Source organism: Talpa europaea, assembly GCF_964194135.1.
Source record: "Talpa europaea genome assembly, chromosome: 13".
NCBI lineage: Eukaryota > Metazoa > Chordata > Mammalia > Eulipotyphla > Talpidae > Talpa > Talpa europaea.
In genome coordinates, this window is record NC_140080.1 from 74,480,598 (window position 1) to 74,501,345 (window position 20,748).

Consider the following 20,748-nt stretch of genomic DNA (forward strand, 5'->3'; position numbering starts at 1 on the left):
TCCGTGATTAAGTTTAAAGCTTGATCTTAGGAAAAATTCAGAGTCATTGTTAACCTATGTAAGCTTCAGAAAGACTGATAATTGGTAAGTAGAAAATGTAAGATCTAGTTCAGGGTCCTTGCCCCTGGTTTACCAGTTCCTTATCAATTTAACCATATATATCAGTATGTTCCCCAAGTGCAAAACTATGCATAAGTTGATATATTTCCTTGACGATAAGCTCTTACCATTACTAAAGCATTGCTTTATTTTTGTGATTCCATCTTGGGGCACACACATGCTCCTATGAACTAATGGAGGTACATGTTATTCAGAAGTTATGAGGAAAAAAATCTGTAAGGTGTTACCTGTTGCTTAAAACTATACTGACCCTATCACAGATAACCTTCTAAAAAGTTTAAAAGAATCAATAATAACTTTTTAGATTGCATTATTTTTAATAGATTGCATTTTTTCTTGAGGTAATAATGTTGGCTTACAACACTGCATATGACTTGGGGGTGTACATTCACACCTCTTCAGATGTATGTTTCCACACCATACCTACCAGCAAAGCACCACATCATAATCTGAGACTAGCATAACCATCAGACACTCTGGAATGGCTCTAGCCAAAATTATGGACCCTAATTTGTATGGTCATCCAGTCTACCCCTTTAGGGTTATGTCAGTTGTCTCTTTGTGAATTTGTGATTGGAAGAGATAGATGTAGATATGTTACCTCCCATATTAGATCCTGTACTGATATGTGCAGACATGGCAAAATAATGCAAGAGACTCATGTTTTGTGGTTTTTAAAATTATTTTTTCTTGAGTGTGCATTAGTTTTCAACATGATATATGCTTCAGAGTTATAGGTTCACTCATCTTCAGATATATACACCATACCACATCCAGAACCAAGGTTTCCACAGTTCTCCATCATAACCCGTTGGGCCCCCACCCCTATTTTATTCCCACTCTTTCTTTCTTCTTTCCCCTCCCTATCCACCTTTGATATATCACATATATTCTTAATCCACTCTCTGTTGTTGGGGACTTAGGCTGCTTCCATAGCTTGGTTACTGTAAAAAGAGCTGCAATGAACATAGTAGTTCATATATTCCTTCAAATTTATGTTTTGGCATTCCTTGGTTAGATACCTAGGAGTGCAGTTGTGGATCATTTTCAATATTTGACAAATCTCCATATTGTTTTTCATGGGGACTGGACTAAGCCACACTCTCATAAATAGTGTACAAGTGTTCCTTTTGCTCCATATCCTTACCAACACTTGTTGTTTCTGGTGTATTTATAGGGGCCATTCTCACAGGTGCGGGATGGTATCTTATTGTGATTTTGATTTGCATTTCCTTGATGATCAGTTAATTAGCATTTTTTTCATGTGCCTATGGCCCATCTGTATGTCTTCTTTGAGAAATGCCTCTTTAACCTGATCATCATTATTTGATGGGTTGTTTGTTTTATTTTTGTTCATTTGCATATGTTCATTGTAGATTATGGATATTAGCTCCCTTACATATATATGATGTGCAAATATTTTCTTTCATTTGATAGGGTGTCTTTTCATTTTAATGATAGTTTCTTTAGCTCTACAGAAGCCTTAAATCTGATGTAGTCCCATTTATTTACTTTTGCTTTTGCTTACCTTGTTGTTGGAGTGCAGTTCCCACTTCCATGAAGCCAATGTTGTGTGTTTTTCCTGTTTTCTTCTATGTAATTCAGTTCTAAACTTTGAGTCTTTAATAATACTTTTTGAATGAAATTTTGCACATGGTATGAGATAGTAGTCTAATTTCATTCTTCTGCATATGGCTGTCTAGTTTTCCTAACATCATTTGTTGAGGAGACTTTCCTATCTCTTGGCTACTTTGTTATAACTTAGTTGTCCTAATAAGTGTTTTGTTTGTTTGTTTGTGGGGGGGTGGGCTGAAGGGGCTCATGTTCTATACCATTGTTATCATTGTTATCACTAAGGGTAGGTCATAACTACCCTTCTACTCATTTTCCTGAAGTACTTCTTAATGAACTTCAAGCAGGAGATTTTGTTTACTGCAGGATACATCTAAAATTGCTCTTTAACCTTATTGGAAATGAACATATTAGTAATCAAGAGCATCATTTCTAGAGTGATTAATGCAGTTGTATATATAATATATGATATATGATCATCCAGCATTCTAGAAGACAACAAAAAAGACCATGAGGATAAAATTGTCAAAGATTTGCCTATGAAGATATCCAGCTGATTCAGTGATGGAGACCCAGTGACACATAGCCTGAGTCAAGGTCAATATTTGATTCTAGTGAAGAAAATGACCAAAAAGGGAGACTGATAATGAATATTATGACAGTTTGATCACACAAAAATAGTCCATCTAAACACAAGTTGTTTCAGGAACTGTTTGGCAATAGAAAACTCTCATTCTAATAGTGAATATCCTTCCTCTTTGACATGTTTCCACACTGTTTCATGGTAGTCTTGTAGTCAACAACTGTCCTATGTACCTGAGGACTAATTATGAAGTCCTCCCATCCTTAATTAATTTTTCTCTGACTTAGTTTGTCTTCGAGGAAACCAAATGGAGATACTGACAACTATTACCTATCTCTCACTGAGGCCAGACTCTGTTTAATATCATCTCTCAAGCAATATTCACAAAAAATGTTACAAATAAGTGCTATTCTTACTTCATGGACAGTTGGGCTGGATATAAACCAAATTTCAAACCCACAATAACCTCCATCTTCCAAGTAATGTCCTGCCATTATGATTTAGTGAAGATAGGCAGCACATGTAGTGGTGTATCGTTCTAATATTTAAAAATATATGTTAATAATATGATTTGAGCATAGTTTGACCTTGAATATTTTCCCATTTAAAAAAAATATCAAATAAAGATGTGTTTTTCATGTGTAAGTATTTGTATGTTTGCTTGCTAAATTTTGTTTCACTTTCTTGTTCATCTAAATACATGAATGTCTCTGCTCCTTACTTCAGACAAACTCATGACTTAGAAACAGGACCACTGATTTTATGATAACTTTATACTTCTTGGGCTTAGTGCTATGAAGAATATAGAGGACACATTCTTCCCTTTCTCTCACCTTGTGTGTGTTTATATACCTATATTCTTTTGTGTAATAGATGTGATACATAGATGATGCGTATATAATACATATATAGGTTGTGTTGGTTTTTTTTTTTAAAGATTCATTTATTTATAAGAACTGGGGTACAGGTCAGAGGCATGGGAGGGTGAGAGAATTCACCAGAGAGAGCAGGGAGAAGAGCAGGTAGATGGACCAAAGACACTGCTGAGGGAAGCAGTGGGCGAAGCAGGAGAGGTCTGCCATGCCATGTGGGTTTCTTCCTGGCTGGCCAGGAATCAAACACACACTATGGAGGCTGCGGACAGTCTCACAAGGCAGCGCTCAACATGCTGCGCCACCGGGGAGGCCCGTGATTTTATTTTTCAATAGCAGTCACTGTGAAAAACACATAGCAGATAGTCAATAAGTCCACAGATATTGGATGTTTTTGCCTTTGATTATGTCTAAGAAAACTTTAGCGAGACGTGAAGGGTGAGTTGAATTTAAGGTAACTTCATGGAAGGGAACCAATATAAGGAAAAGAATGAGAAGATAAGGCAAGAAGTCAGAGTGGTATGTGTTCATAAGTGTCAACATAGGAGGGAAGGTAAAGAAAATGCCAGACACATTTTACTGGGACAAGAGGGAAGATGGTCAGAAGGTAGAGGGAAAAAAAAAAAAAAAAAAAAAAAAAACAGATGAACCTCTCTCAAGCAGAATGCTTTTTTTTCTTTTTTTCCAGAAATGTTGGAAATATTTCCTAACTAAAATAAAAACAACAAAAACAACATATCTTCATGCGTAACTGGGTGGGAGGGGAATGCAATTTAAAAAGTATTTCAAGAAGTTTGTTTTGAAATTAATACACAAATAACACCAAACATACTCGTTTCTCCACAAGTTATATCTGTAATTTATTTTCATGTAAAAGGGACATCCCCAAACCCAGGATTTAAAGTCATGAATTTCCTTGCTGTAGTCCACCTTCTTTATCAAGTCGATAAAATTATAAGGTTATTAATTCATGTACCTTTCTAGCCTTATAAAGTTCTGTATTCAAACTCATTGTCCAAACACATAAAATGCCTTAAATTCTCATGTTACACACTGCAGTAGGTTTTAAAACAGTCAGTGTGAAGGTTTGTGGGGGAGGAGGTACACTTTTATGGCTGTACTGATTTAGTTTAAGCTAGAGACACCAAAGGCTTTGAAATGCTGCAAAGTTTCCTGAAAAGGAAAGCATTAAACACCATTCTGCCCTTACTCCCCTCTCAGGATGTAGATAAAAAATAATTTCCAGGGTTTAATGGTGATCCCCTTAGGAATGTTGCGAACTATAAAACATTTTGTTTTTGCTGCAACAGAATAACATTATAGCATCTTCCTTCCAGCAGGGCAAGCGCCTCAACACTTACCCACACCCAACAACTTCCAAAATCTAGTGCATCACTCCAGTACTTTTCATCAGTCCTTAAAGAATATAGTAGGGCGATTCTTTAATGCACCAAAGGTTTGAAAAAATATTTTTTTTTGCACATGAGAAGATGAGTGTGCCATGAAAGATTAATATGCATTAGATTTTGCCAGCTGTCCACTACATCTAGAGAAAAATACATGCAAATCACTTTAGCTGCTGGTATAAAGTGCTGAACCATGTCTGTCCAGTGGCAAGGTCACTGATTTAAATTGTTCAGCTCTGTCCCTGCCTTAGGATATCCCAATTATGGCCAAAGTGGGATAGACAAGACAGTTAGATGCAAAAATAAAACCTACTGAGGGATAGATTTAGTAGTTCATGAAAATGAATGGCATCCTCCACGCTGTCTCTAAAAATGTTAAATAAATACCTTTTCAAGGCAGTTATTAAAATGAAGGTGTTTGCGATTCTCTCCCCCAGCTGTTTGGAAATGAATGTTTTAAAATAAAACCAGTAAATCTGTGCCGTCTAGGCTGGTGTACTATGTAGTTATTTTTGCTGTAGCATCTTTTCTAGAAATTCTATTCTGAAAAGCCAAGCCAACCTTGCCCCAAAAGTAATATTAGATTACAAAAGATATGTAAAAAAAATTGAAGTTGGAAAGTATCTACTCTCCTTTCACTCAAAGATACAATTGGGGATGAAGAAACATAACTGGGATCTAGGGAATGGCTATTTCAGCAAGCAAAATGCATGAAAAATATATTGATTATTGATAATGCAAAGCAGGGTGAATTTCTACCATGTGCAACATAAAAGCAGGAGAAATAACACAATGGTTCAAACCCAATGTCCATTCAGAGAAGAATTTTATCTCTAAGGCCAGTATTATGTTTACTGTGAAATTATCCTCCTGTATTAGGAACAAATCCCAGAGATTTGGTGCAAATTTTTAGACTTTTATTTATAATAATGATTGACTATTATATATAAATTATTTAAAATAGTTCTGTACTCATTTGCATTTTCAACAGATGTTTATCAAATTTATGCCATCTAAATTCATATTATTGATTACAGGCTCCCATTATGGCTGCTGAAACTTCATTTTTCTCTAAATTTCAAGACGATCATAGGTCATGCTGATAAGCAAATCTTCAATAATGCCAATAAAATAGTCAAATGCTACTTGATAATTCTAACTATTTGAGATATTCCATTTTTAAGAATTTTTTTTTTACTTTTATTTTTTTAAAGATTTATTTATTTATTTATACAAGCACTGGGTACAGTCAGAAGTGCGGGAGAGTGAGAGAATTCACCAGAGCCAGAGCAGGGAGCAGAACAGGTAGTCGGACAAAATACATTGCTGAGGGGAGCAGCGGGCGGCAGGAGAGGTCTGCGCGCCATGTGGGACCCTTGCCCAGTGGCCGGGGATCGAACCAGCACTGCAGAGGCTGCGGGCATGTTTGCAGCCCAGTACTCAACCACTGCGCCACCGGGGAGGCCCTGTTTTAAGAATTTTAAAGTAAATAATCGATTTATGTTTCAATTGGGATATTATGTTTCAATTGGGATGTAATTGTAATGCTATGTTACTCTTCCTCATGCCTTCATTAGAGTTTGTTTCCCATTTGTAATCTCTTTATTCAAGTATATAAAAAAAATGTGCATTGAACACATATTCTATGCCAGTCACTGCTTAGCTCTAGGGACACTTGGTTGCAAATCTTGAATTCTCCTCTCTTACAGAACTCACCAAAAATGAACAATTCATAATTAAAAATACTAAGTACAACATATAGTATTATGTACAGAATGTTGTATAATACCCACAACTCTTTGGGCCTTGGCTTTATTACTTTAGTACCATTGAACATATTGGGAGAAGGTTTATAAATGTTTGAGGAAGCAGCAGAGATAAAGTGGGAATTAAATGGTATTGATTGCCTGTCAAGTCACAACTCATAAGCAATCACACACATAACAGTTTTTGGCCAGACTAATTATCCATGATAAACCCAGATCTGTAGCTTGAAAGTCCATGAAATATTTTTCTCTATTTTTCAGTGCCAACTATGTTTCTCTGAAAAGCTTTTGTGTTCTATGTCTTTTCATAAAGAGTATATTGGGCATTTTGTACAGATTAGAAACACATTTTTTTAACATTTTCCTCACAATTATTCTGCCTCTACCTTCCAAAAAGAGAAAAGGGAGGGAAGGAGGAAGGGGTGGGGAGAAAGAGAGAGAGACTCTTTATTAAAGAGAGGATTCTACTTTCTGAAATGTCTAGAGCATTGCTAGGCCAATATTGTTTGTATAGACTGGCTTTATTTGAATTTATAATTCGGATAGATAGTTTGAATTTATAATTCGGATAGATAGTTCAGGCTTGTCCCTTTCTAGGTTGGTGATTGTTCTAGAAGTTACTTTATCCCAACAAGTCTCATTATCCCATCAATAATAAGTACAGGTTTCTTGAGATACAATGATATGGGAATAAGTGTAGATTCCTATAGTCACCAGGCTTTGCTGAAGAAGCCCTCACAGGACCAGTCTGTGGTTGTCTTTTTTTTTTTTAACTCATATTTTTTTACATCATTGTTCATTTTTAAACAATATTTGCTTCCCAACACCCCCTCAGGTGTAGTCCCATTAGAGTTTCCTTGACCAATGCACCCGTGCACCATCACCTCAGTCCCCTGTGCTCCTCCCTCCCTCCCTCTGATCCCTCTCCCTCCTCCTCCCCTGCAGGATGTCTGATATATAATTGTCTCATTTTGCTTTGTTGTGTTTTGTACTGTTATTGTATTTTTTTACAATGATGTCTTATTTGGTTCCCCTGTATTCCTGCTGTAAGTGAAACCATCTGATATTTTTCTTTTTCCTTCTGGCTTATTTCACTGAGCATAATTCCTTCTAGCTCCATCCACATTGCTGCGAATGGCATGAGTTTATCTTTTCTGATTGCTGAATAATGTTCCATCGTGTGTACATATACCACATATTCCTGATCCAGGCATCCATTTTTGGGCATTTGGGTTGTTTCCAGGTTTTACCTATGGTAAATAGTGCTACAGTAAAAATAAGGGTACAGGGGGTCTTTTGGATCAATGTTTTTGTGTCCTTTGGGTAGAACCCTAAGAGTGGAATTGCCAGGTCACATGGTAGCTCCCTTTTTAGTAGGCTGAGGAATGGGTTCTATAGTGGTTGGACCAGTTTGCACTCCCACCAGCAATGTAGGAGAGTTTCTTTTTCACCACATCCTTGCCAACATTTGTTGTTGCTAGTTTTTTTGACATGTGCCATTCATGCTGGTGTAAAGTGGTATCTCAATGTGGTTTTGTTTTGCATTTCCCTGACTATAAGGGGCATTGAGCATTTTTTCATATGCCTGTTGGCCATTTGCATTTCCTCTTTGGAGAAATGACTTTTAAGTTCACTACCTCTAACCGTGCACAAAAATCAACTCAAAATGGATAAAAGAACTGGATATAGACCTGAAACTATAAAATACATTAAAGAAAATATAGGTAAAACAATACAACACTTACATCTTAGTATCATCTTTAAAGACTCATCACCCAAAACAAAGAAAGTCAAAGAAAAGATAAACACCTGGGATTGCATCAAACTGAAAAGCTTCTGTACAGCAAAAGAGACATTAACCAAAATGGAGAGACACCCCACTGACTGGGAAAAAATTTTTGTACTCCATACAACTGATAAGGGACTGATCACAAAGATATATAAAAAACTCACACAACTCAACAAAATCAAATTAAACAATATAGTCAAGAAATGGGCAGAAGAACTTAAAATGTCTTGTTGGTTTTTTGTTTGTTTGTTTTTTGTTTTTTAAAGATTTATTTATTTTTATACAAGAACTGGGGTACAGGCCAGATGCGAAGCAGGGTGACAGGATTCACCAGAGACAGTGGGGAACAGAACAGGTTGACTGACAAAATACACTGATGAGGGGAGTAGTGGGCGAGGCAGGAGAGGTCTGCTGCACCATGTGGGATTCTTGCAAGCAGGCTGGGATTGAACTGGTGCTGCAGAGGCTGCGGACAGCTTCACAGTGTGGCGCTCAACCGCCTGAGCCACCAGGGAGGCCCTGTCTTACAGGATGTTTTTGATGCATCCTGAAGATGCATCAAGTGACCTCAACTTGGGGAAACCCACAGAGCTGTTGTCACTTCTCCAGTGCCCTGCTTCAGTAAGATACCTAAACCCCTGGGGCTACTGGCATCGGTGATGCTGCTTTGTATGCTAACAATGCCCCAAAGGGAAGTGAGTGCAATATACATTTCTAATTATTCTTACTCTCCTGTAAAACCCCATTTATCCCACTAGTTTGATAATCTGAGAAACAGGTGACTATTTTCTGCCCCCCCAGTTTGCTCCTCCTAATATCATCTCCTTGTTTGCCCTCCTTGTGGAGGAGTGAGTTCAGAATTGCTTGCTGTGGCATGCATCTAACAAAAAACATAAAACCTGGTGTTCATGTAATAGACTTAAGCTGAGAATGCTGCTGAAAATAAGTGGGTGAGACCTACATTTCTCAAAACTTTTAAAACTCATAATGTAAAGTCAACAATTCTGTTGTATTTCTCTGGTTATAATTCATTAAAGCAAGTGTAGTTTCATATTTGCATTGCTAATGGCACCCCCTCAAAGTGTTGATATTGTAGGTTTTCAGTGTTTCTTTTTCTCCTTGCTGATATAGGCAATTGTTTGCAAGAAATTTAAGTTTTCAATCTAGGTTCCAATGCCAACAAGATTTTTTCTTTCTCAGAGTTCCTAAAATCTCAGGGATTTGATATTTTCCTTACATATTTATTTAATTACAGAGGAATATCCTTTGGCAGGTGTGGTGATAAACCTTCTGGAAGCCACTGGAGGCAAGCACCTGCTTATTTCTAATGTTTGTTTCTTTTCTACCCTGCCTTGAAAAAGAACATCCTTCTAGAGGAAAACTGGAGGTTTCTGTCAATCAAGGTGTCAAAAGTACTTTCTGAAGCTGGGAGGCCCCTCTCCTTTCCCTCTGCCAGTTGGTCAGGGCCTTCCCCTCAGTGTGCTCAGAGGCCTTGAAAGTTCAAGCATATACTTCAGTCACCCCTTCCCCTCCCGAAAAGTACAAAGAAAAAAATGCATTATGTATGATAATGGTCAAACTAGTACGAATTAAAGTAAATGGTATGATATAAAAAGGGTTTCAAACAGGATTAATAATTCTGTAATTTGTTATACAAAGTCAATTTTTTTCCACTTGCAGAACAAAGTTGCCTGGTGGGTTTATTGGTTCACTCATTATTAGGTATATATCACTTTTATTGTTTTACATTTTTATAGTTTATTAAAAAAAGACATCATTCATGAATAAAACATTTTGGCTCCAGGCTGCCATATACTGAGGTTGGTCAGAGAGATTACACTGTTCCTGATTTAAAATTATAACCAAACATGCAAAGTAGAAATAGCATGCTTTTAGTTAACATAGCAACATATGTGGGGAGTCTCCCAAGTTATAAAGAGAAGTTTGAATCTCAGGTAGATTGACCAGCATCACTCCTATAATTTCCGTCATCTGCTCTCGGATAGGACATTTCTCTAAAGTAACATTTATTCTTTCTTTAGGTCCTTTGGTGAACATCTCACCTTGTTTACATTGGATTATTATGACTTATCTCCTCCTTACCCTTCATCACTGGATGATAGTGTGTCTGAGGTGCAATTCATGTGCTGCTAGGAATGAAGACATGTAACCCACTGGACATATTTAATTATGGCTCTCTTTAGTCACTCTGCACAATTAAAAGTTCATAGCTAAGCCATGATCAAGAGTCAGTTAGCATCTAGAATAATAATTCTAGGTGTTCACCATTTAATTTGTTTGAAATATCTGGTAAACTCATCCTGCTCCAGAGAGATCTGGGCATGGCATGAAGTTAAGGTTTTAGTTCAGATCTGCTCACTACGGTGATGAACAGCAAATCCAGTCATGGGCCAAGGAGATGCTGGAAGAGAGAAGAAGAAAATGGTGAAGCTGAAGACATTTTCCTCCAATTCTGTGCTTCCCCTATAACACCTCAGTTTCTATTCAGAGTTCATACTCTATCACTGCCATTAAAATAAAACTATTTTTGAAGACAATGTATCAGTAAAACCTGATAAACTTATCCATTTTCCATGCGTCGAAACTGGGCAGTTTCCATGGCAGAAACTATGGGCTGAGCCGCACCAGGATACACCTGTTGGCACTCATTACTTTTCAAACTGATAATTTTCCTTAGATATAACTGTTACCTATGTGTCTCTAATTATGAAGTTATTTTAACTTTTCAGCTTTGTTAGTTACAACAATTTTGTGTTAATAAATTAGAAACAAAACAAAATAATGAAATCATTCAAACTTAAAGACCAATTACATTGACATTTGCCACAATATAAACTGTTTTTTTTTTTTTTTAATAGAGGCATGCTTTATTTATTTGTTTGCTGGTTTGTTTGTTTGTTTTGTTTATACATGCACTGGGTACAGTCAGAAGCGCGGGAGGGTGAGAGAATTCACCAGAACCAGAGCGGGGAGCGGAGCAGGCAGAAGGACCGAAGCACACTGCTGAGGGGAGCAGTGGGCGGCAGGAGAGGTCTGCGCGCCATGTGGGACCCTCCTCCGGTGGCCGGGGAGCAGCCGGGGATCGAACCGGCGCCGCAGAGGCCGCGGGCAGCTTCGCAACCCAGCGTAAACTGTTTTTTTTATCTCATCTTAGTAATTTTTTAAGTAGTTTTAGAAAATACTGAAGCAATATTTTAATTATACATGAACTTGATGTTTTTCTATTGCCTTTTTTTAAAAGTAGCTAACTATTATAAATAAAGTAACATAGGAGGGCCTCCCTGGTGGCGCAAGGGGTTAAGCACCGCACCATGAAGCAATCACAGCCTCTGCAATACGAGTTCCATCCCTGGCTGGCCAGGGAGCAGCCCACATGGTGAAGCAGACCTCTCCTGACTCACCGCTGTTCCCCTCAGCAGTGTATTTCAGTCAGTCTGCCTGACTCAAATAAACATTTCTGGGTCATTGTGCAACCTAACAGCTCCACATCACAATTTAATTTGATATGCAGGAAACAACAAAATCTGCTTTTAATTGGTTTATTTTTAATTTCAAAAAAGAAGGCAATCAATCAGTCAAGCAATAATCAATTTAATCAATCACTTTTACCACTGTGATTCACTGTATTCATTTGGTATTTAACTGAAATATGATGGAAATATTCAGTTTTGTATTGCTTGTGTGTGAAGTCAAAAATCTAACTACAAAAACAGTATTTGCCCATTTTAGATATCCAGATATCCGAAATAGTCAATCATATAACAGAAGATTTATTGGAAAGGATTGGTTTATGTGCCCTGTATAGGCTTTGCCTTAAAGACAGAAAAGTACAATTTTCCATAATTCTAGATAATACCAGCTAACTGGAGAGCCATCATACATAATTGGAACAAGCTATCATTTTGTAATATTTACAAGAAAATAGAAGCTTAACAAGAACATAACAAGGCATCTCCAAATCTTCCAAGCTTATTCCTGATGAGGAACGCCTGCAGCTTGCCTTGAAGATGAGGCAAATGGACATCATATACAGAGACAACTGCAAGCATCAGCAATATGTTATAAATGCAATCTGTCAAAACCTTCCCTGAAGAGGCAAAACTTAAAGACCTAACAAATTCTCAAATGTCTAGAAAGATGACTTTTTGTTTCAATTTCAAAATAATACCTTGACTTCCTCAGAGACTGTATATAGACACCACTTGAAAGCCTAATCCTCCAGATAGTATAATATATATGTATATATATATATGTACATATACATATATATATGTGTATATATGTAGCTAATATATATTAGCTATGTAGCTAATATATATAAGCTATGTAGCTTATATATAATATATAATAACTACATAGGGTTTCTTTATATCCTTTTCTTGTCATTCAGCTTCTTTATTTACTTCATAATTATGTTGAGTCATGTATAATTAGGCTAATATTGATTTATTGATAAACAGAGGCCATTACTGGTAAATATTGTGAAAAGCATAAAACTGATCTCTTATGTATAATCCAATAGAGCTTTTGAAAAAATAAACATTTCTGGGTCATTGTGCAATAAACTCAATATATTGTATCTTTTTGATAAGGTTTAGGAAGGGACATATAAAGTCTTTGGGTTTATATTCAACATGTGTAAGACATATAAGAAAGTCATTTTATTATGTTAATTTAATAAACCTTCATAAAGAAAAAGAATGTGTAAACAGTTTTGAAAACTTTTTCCTTATGAAACTTATGACTTATGAAAGAAGACTTTCCATTTCTTTTCGTAACAAATAATGTATAGGTATTTATAACAATACATAGAAAATACAAGGAGCTATTATCCATTGTTCTAATATTCTAACTTTGGCAAATTCCCAAGAAAGTGATAGACAACAGGTGAGCAGGTCTTGTGTGAATTAAATGCAATGGTCCACAGTGCATAGGCACTGTGAATAACACATGGATTATCAATGTTTCTCACTAATCCTAAGTCATCTAAAAAAGACATTGCAATAATCAGTAATGAACATAACAATGTATTAAACTAAGAAAGCAATAGTGAAGGTAGCAAAACTTCCCCAGGTTTGGAACATATTTGAACATATAATCAATAGATATCATATATATTTGATGTGGACTATTGTAGAATAATAAGTAACAGACAAATCTATAATAACCTGTAGGACTTTTGTCTAAGCATCTCGGCTAAAGATATATTTGTTATTATAGAAAAGACTCAAGACATATTGTGGTATTTTAAGAAAACAGAACTTTAAACATGTTGATATGAGTATGATAGATTGATGGGAGGACCTTGAAAAAATATTGGGATATTAAGGATCAGAATTCAGGAAAGACATTGAGGAAGAAAGATAATAATTTGGGATTGAGAAATATTTAAGCAGAACTTAAAAGAAACTTTGAAAATAGGTAGGCAAATTTGTAGTATAAATCTGTGACTTTTGTTTATTTACCAGTAATAACCAATGTTGTTACAGAGAGAAGATGCTCTAGAAGTAGGCATGTTTGTAGAGTTTTCAAATAAACATCAATTCAGCAATCACAGAGTCTACATAGAGGTGATAAAAAATCATGTAATATTAAGTTTTCAACTGTTGAAAATCAAATTGCACTATTGAGTGAAAACATTACCTAACACAAGTGCATTTTCTGCCCCAGAAATTTAATTATTCTAATTAATTGACAATTACAGTATATCCATACAGTAAACTAGTTATTGTCATTCTGTGGAGCAAAGTAATCTAGGAATTTGTTCTCAAGAATGACAGCATATTACAGATTTTTAAAGCAAGTAATATGATTTCTTAAGAGATATTGCCCCTTAATCCTATGTTTTTTTAATTGACACAGCTTTTCCTATACTTCATCCTCTTCTCCAAACTAACAAATACAATTTTATAAAGATGTACAAATTGATTTTTACTTCCTGATAAGTCTCAAAATTTCATTTTTTATGCATTTTTGCACATAATAAAGTGAGTCAAGGAGACTGCTTTTTAAAATATTTAATCTTGTTGAAACGGCCGTATTAATCTCCAAAATCTGTAAAAGTATGGTTTCATCTGCTCCTCTAACCTCTTTATTTCCTCAGTCAGGACTATCTAATCATTAATTTACACTTCACTTAAGTGTTTGAGAATAACATTCCACATCCTTCTGGGGAGTTGGTACTCACACAGAAAGCCATAATGGAATGAGGAGTTAGCAGATAAAATTTAATTGCCACAGAGTATGAAAATTAAGGGAGATATCCCAGAATGGATAAAGCAACAGAAAGGTGTTTTCCAAAGTTTCTCTACCTAATTTACAATTACAGATCCACAGAGAACCTAGTGGTCTCACAGAAAATTATAGACAAGAAGGGACCTTCACTGCCTACTATTAGTATGACTTGAGTTCAGATATAGTCATGTTAACCATCTGCTAAATAAAAATCAACATTTAGAAGATATTTCTAAAACATCTAAAAAAATCAGAATTTCTAAAACATCTAAAATTTCCAATTTTGTATGAAAACTTCTAAATATATGAAGACATGATGAAATCTGATCAGTTTTCAAGAGAAAAGGCAATTACTAAAATTCATCAAATGATTCAGACATTGAAATTTATGTTAAAATTCTATTACGAATGTGCTCAATAACTTGAATGTATAGTTATGATGAATGATCAGATGGTGGATTTCAAAGAAAATCAGAAAGAACACAACAGCAGTTCCAGAACTGAAAAGAACTATGTCTGGGGAAAAATTCCCAGGAAGGGTTTGCGTATTCATAATACAGAAAAAAAGATACTAAGTGAGTTCTGTGGAGGTGAATACCAAAGACATCTTTTTCCTTACATGTTCTGTTTTTATATTGTTTCATATTTGCGTGTATTTTTACCACAGCTATTGATTTTTATGTATTTCTATAGACTTAAGTCTTCATTTGATAAGTCTTTTCAGCCTAAAAAAGATTTTAAAAGCATTACTTTTTGAAGAGAAAGGTTTATTTTACTCTTGTGGAGTGATAAATTTTCTAACTGGTTGATGCAATTCCAAAAAGTGGAAGGAGTCATCAAAATGTGGCAAAACATTTCTTATAATACATAAATTTCTGTATTAACTCTATATTAAGTCTAACAGTGTTGAGGATACACTGCAGAATTTCTAAGCAATTAAAAAAATGCCATGAATTTTTAAAATCATATGACAATTAAAATAGAATATGAGAAACGATATCTGTTTAACCCAAAATAAACTTTCAAGTATAAATAGAAGAAAATAATGGGAGAAAATAACAAAATATAATTAAATATAATTCTATCAATAATTACAATGTATGTAATTGAACTCAAAACTCCAGTTATAAAATAGACATTGCCAAACTAGAGAGAAGTCAAGATTCATCTGTATGTATTCTAAAATATGACACAGGATGAAAATAAAATAATTTGAAAGGACGTATTACCAAAAAATCATAAGAATGATCTATTAGTTTCTTAATAAAGCTGTAATAAATTATCAAAAAATGATTTGCTAAAAATAATACAAATGTATTATAGATTTGGATGTCAAATTCCAAAATGGGTCTCACTGAGCTTAACTTAAGTTATAGGATGGGTTCTACTGTTTCTAGATGTTTAGGGGACAAATCCATTTCTTTGCTTTTCCTGTTTCTATAAGATTTCCCATTCCTTTTTCATGCTCTTTCTCAACTTCAAAGCCAGCAGTGAAAATCATAATGACCTTTGCTTTGCTTGTACACTTTTCCTTCTTTGAGTTTGACCTACTTGCCTCCTTTCATGTATAATAATATTGTGATTATACAAGCCATACTAGTTAATTCAGTATAATCTTTCCATCACAAGCCTAGCTGATTAACGGCCTTAATTCCATTTACAACCTTATTTCCTCCTTCCCAAAACATTTTTAGTTTCTGGACATTAGTATGTGGACATCTTTGGGGGATCATTATTATGCCTATGACAGCTGAATATTTAATATGACTAAACTACTAGATGAAAACTTACAAGAGACAATGAAAAATACTTTACAATAATAAAGTTTACCTTATGAAGAAATGTATAACAACCATAAATATGTATATGTCTAATTATAGAGCTTCAAAGTAAATAATATAAACCTCATAAAATTGAAAAGAGAAATATACACAAAATTACAATGAAATATTTTAATATATCTCAGTAATATATAAACACAGACATATATAAAAATCAGTAATAATTGAAGATTTGATTAACAATAAGATACTGGCTTATTTGATACTTAAAGTGAATAACTACAATATACACTGATTTTAAATGCAAATAGTATTTTCACCAAGTTGCACCATATGCTATCACATAAGAGAAGGCTCAATATATTTGAAATATTTGAAATTCTATAGAGCATATTTTCTGACAACAATGAAATAAAATGACAAACTATTAATATACACTTTGGAAAGTATTTTCTAATTAAATGGCATACTTTCAGATTTCCTGCAAGTAGATAAGAAATGACACAAGAAATAAGAAAATTAAACAGGTGATAAAACAGAATATATAATTTGTGGGATACAGTCAAATGGGGCTTAAAGTAATGTTTATATATTAAATATTTTAATCAATTTATTCTAATTAAGAATTAGATTATAATAGAATATTTCTTAACAAGAGATTTATTAAAAATCAATCAATGATTACACTTAATGTATTCATTAAGTTTAAACACTTTTTTTTTTAAGATTTATTTATTTTTACAAGAACGGGGTACAGGCCAGGAGTGCAGGAGTGTGAGAGGATTCACCAGAGACAGGGCAGGGAGCAGAACAGGCAGACGACCAAAGACACTGCTGTGGGGAGCAGTGGGCAAGACGGGAGAGGTCTGTAGTGTGATGTGGGTATCTCCCTAGCTGGCTGGGAATCAAACCTGCACAGCAGAGGCTGCGGACAGATTCACAGCGCTGCGCTTAACCTCTTGTGTCATCAAGGAGGCCCCTCCACCATCATTTCTACAAGTATTTCTGCTTCTTTCTCTTCTTTTTGATCCAGAATTCCTTTTTATTTTCTTAGGGTTTCTATCTCTCCACACACATCAACCATTATTTTCTTGCATGTTGCCTCTTTATCCACTGGAGTCCTTGCCATATTAATCATAGTTATTTGAAATTCCCTATTTGATAATTTTTTAATTTAAATTTTATTTTTATATTCCCCATATAATTACAACCCCCTTATTTTGACCCCAATCCCTCCTTTCCCCGCCCCCCACCCTCCCATAGAGTGTCTCAGCATTCAAAAAAGATAAACACATGCAATTTGCAGCAACATGGATGGCACTGGAAGGGATCATGCTCAGTGAAATAAGCTAGAAAGAAAAAGAAAAATACCGGATGGTCTCACTCATAGCAGGAATCTAGAAAACTTAAATAAGGGACCAGGAAAAAGAATACCTATAAGAAAGAAAATATCGAAATCAACAAACAAGTATGTAAACACTTTCTTTGAAAACATTTCCCACCCTACTTATTTCTAAAATGTGACCTTCTCTCTTGCATGGCATAATATAGTAAAGAAGTTCTACTATTTGCTTCCAAAACTAAACCGTAAAGCCTTATTGTTTTTGTTAAATGGAATCTGTACTTTTTAATAGTGTGAAGAGCACAGTTAAATCTGATGTCCCTGAAGCTATTATAATGTTAGTAATTTCAGGATACCAGTAGAGCTCTCACTGTAGCTGGTCCAGTCAACAGTTTAGCAGAGGACCCAGCTAACAACCAAAATTAACCATCAGACATATGTGTGAAAACACATATAGATAATTGCAGCCACTATTGAGTTTTCCTCAGTCATGCAAAAACCCCTGGAATTGAAGAACTGAGAAAAGCCATAGTCATCATATTCTATTTAATATTCTGATCAATGAAATCTGTGATAATAATAAAACATTTGTTTTATTCCATTACATTTTGGAGTAAAGCAGCAACAGTAACTGCAACACTTCTTTTCCAAGATGAGAGAAAATAATGTTATCTAGTCTTGAAATTTCTATTTACTATAAACTTGAAGCACCTAAAAAAATTCAATAGAGAACCCAACAAATAAAAGACATTGAGGCTCAGAAAGGAAGAAATAAAATGTTTTATTTTCAGATGACATGATTGTCTGCATAAAAAAAAAAAAACCCTAAAGAATCTATAAGGCAATTACTGTAGAACAAATAAGTGAATCTAGTAAGGTCACAGAATAGTGGGTCAATATACAAAAATCAATTTTATTTATATGTACTAGCAATAGACAATTTGAAAATGAAATAAAAATCTATTTAATGTACCATAACATCAAAAACCATAAAATACTTAAGGACAAATTAACAAAACATGGCCAAAACATGTACACTTATTTCTTTAAAACATACTGAGAAATTAATGGAGACCTAAATGAGTGGAGGAATAATGTTTGGCAAATTCAGTAGCTTTAATTCTTTCAAATTGACTTATAGACATAATGTAATCTAAAAGATAATCCCACCAGTTACAGCAATGGAAGTAAATTGTACATATCTTAGAAACATGTATGTGTGAATATGTATGCACAGATATGTATGTCACCAATGTGTAATATATTATTATATATCTGCAAATTCTGTTAAATATATATGTAATCCACTTGTCCATTGCTATGAAAATGCCTTCTGGAATTATTATATTACTCACCATTAATATTATACTTAATTTATATGAGAATGTAAAACTGGCAAAATACTTCTATAATGAGATCATCGATGGCTGTTCTTCAGTGAGTTGGGTAGTGAATGGGAAATAATGTGAAGTAATTTAATGATAAGAATAATGTTCTTTAGATTGATGTATATGTCACATGTTTATAAATTTGCTAAAACCAACTGAATTGTCCATTTGAGAATTATGCATTTCACTCTATATATGAATTTTACAAAAGTAGTGACATTTTTCATTTTAATATTCTAATTACTGGACTTATTTGTAGGTTTGTATTTTTCAGTAGAATGATAGTTGGGGTTAGCAACTCAGAAAGTATATTAGTATTCTGGTCCTAAGAAAACACATGAAGACAGTAAGTTTAGCAGAGGCTGTATTTGGCACCATAGAAGAAGGACTGTCAAATGAGGAAAAGTGGGACATGTAAGAAAAAGCTCAATTTTAGAAAATGCAAAGAAAGAAGAAAACAAGTTAAAAGGGCTTGCACTAGTCAAACCTAGGGTAATTTGATCATCAAAAGAAATAAAAATGAAAATAAAATGTAATCCATTGAATAAAAATAGATCTCCATTAGTTCATACTGATGGAAATAAACAAATTAAAGAATTAATATGGGAAAAGGGAAAGATCTTTTTACAATAGAATACCAACTAATAAGTAAGCAATGGTAGAGTTAAATAATCATGGGTTGCTGAAATTAGTAAGTGAAAGTTTGATTAGAAAGACGTTTGCAATAGTGTTAAAGTATTTGCACACACATTACTTATAAGGGAGAAATCTTCATTGTGGAGAAAACAGGTGTATTCCACCTTAAAAAGTCATTAAAGTGACATCATAATATGATGTATCTCCTGATATGTTTCATGGAAAAGGAAACAACTAATTTTTTGTGGAATTCCATCTCAAATGCATAGCCTAAATCCATTTATGAAGAAACAGATACATCATTATTCAGGGATATTTTATCAGATAGTTAACCCACACCCTTTACAAATATCAAGTTTAAGAAAGAAAAAGAAATGTTGAGATTAAAGAAAACTAAGAAAACCTGACAATGAAATCTAATGTCTGTCCCTCTATCCAAGAACAATATTAGAGCACATTTTGGACATTTTACAAATAATGAAAAAAATATTAAAAATAGATGAAAGTATTAATTTATGTTACTATTTTATAATTTTGATAAGTTTATATTGGTAATGTAAGAGAGTATCTTTTAACAAAAAATAAATAAAATATTTACCGGTAAAAGATTGTGATATCAAAATTTTGCTCAAACAGTTTTGAAAATACATGCACACACACTCTTACTTCTGAACAAACATACATACAGAGAGAGAGGAATAAATAAAAGGAGCAAATGGAAAATAACAGATCATTCTAGAAAAAAAGAGCATAAGCCCACTTCCTATATTATTCTGGAAAGTTTTCTTTAAGTATGAAGTAATATCAAAATAAAATGTTGTACCTACAATAAAGCCTTATCCTAAGGCTATTGTTCCTTTGTTAGCTTGAAATACATACATTAAAACTAAGAGAAAATTGGTCATTCGCAAGCCACATATCAGAACGCTTTATAGACTTATTCTATATTTTCAAGAGGAGCAGATACAACTTTCATGAGTGTGATTGACAAGTCTTGAAAATGAATTTCTTTTTCTCCAGAGGACAATTGCACTAGCCCTATACTACTTACGTTATTGTTAATCTGCTCAACCTTGGCCCTAGTTGCCACTGCAAATGAGAAGATAGTTTTGCCTTTGGGGCCTATTCCATCCTTAGATCCTCTGCATAGGTTGACAACTGGAAGGGCAAATGAATGTGTTTTGTGATCTGTACACTTGTCTATTGGGAACAGAGTTGAAACTCTGATATGCTTCAGA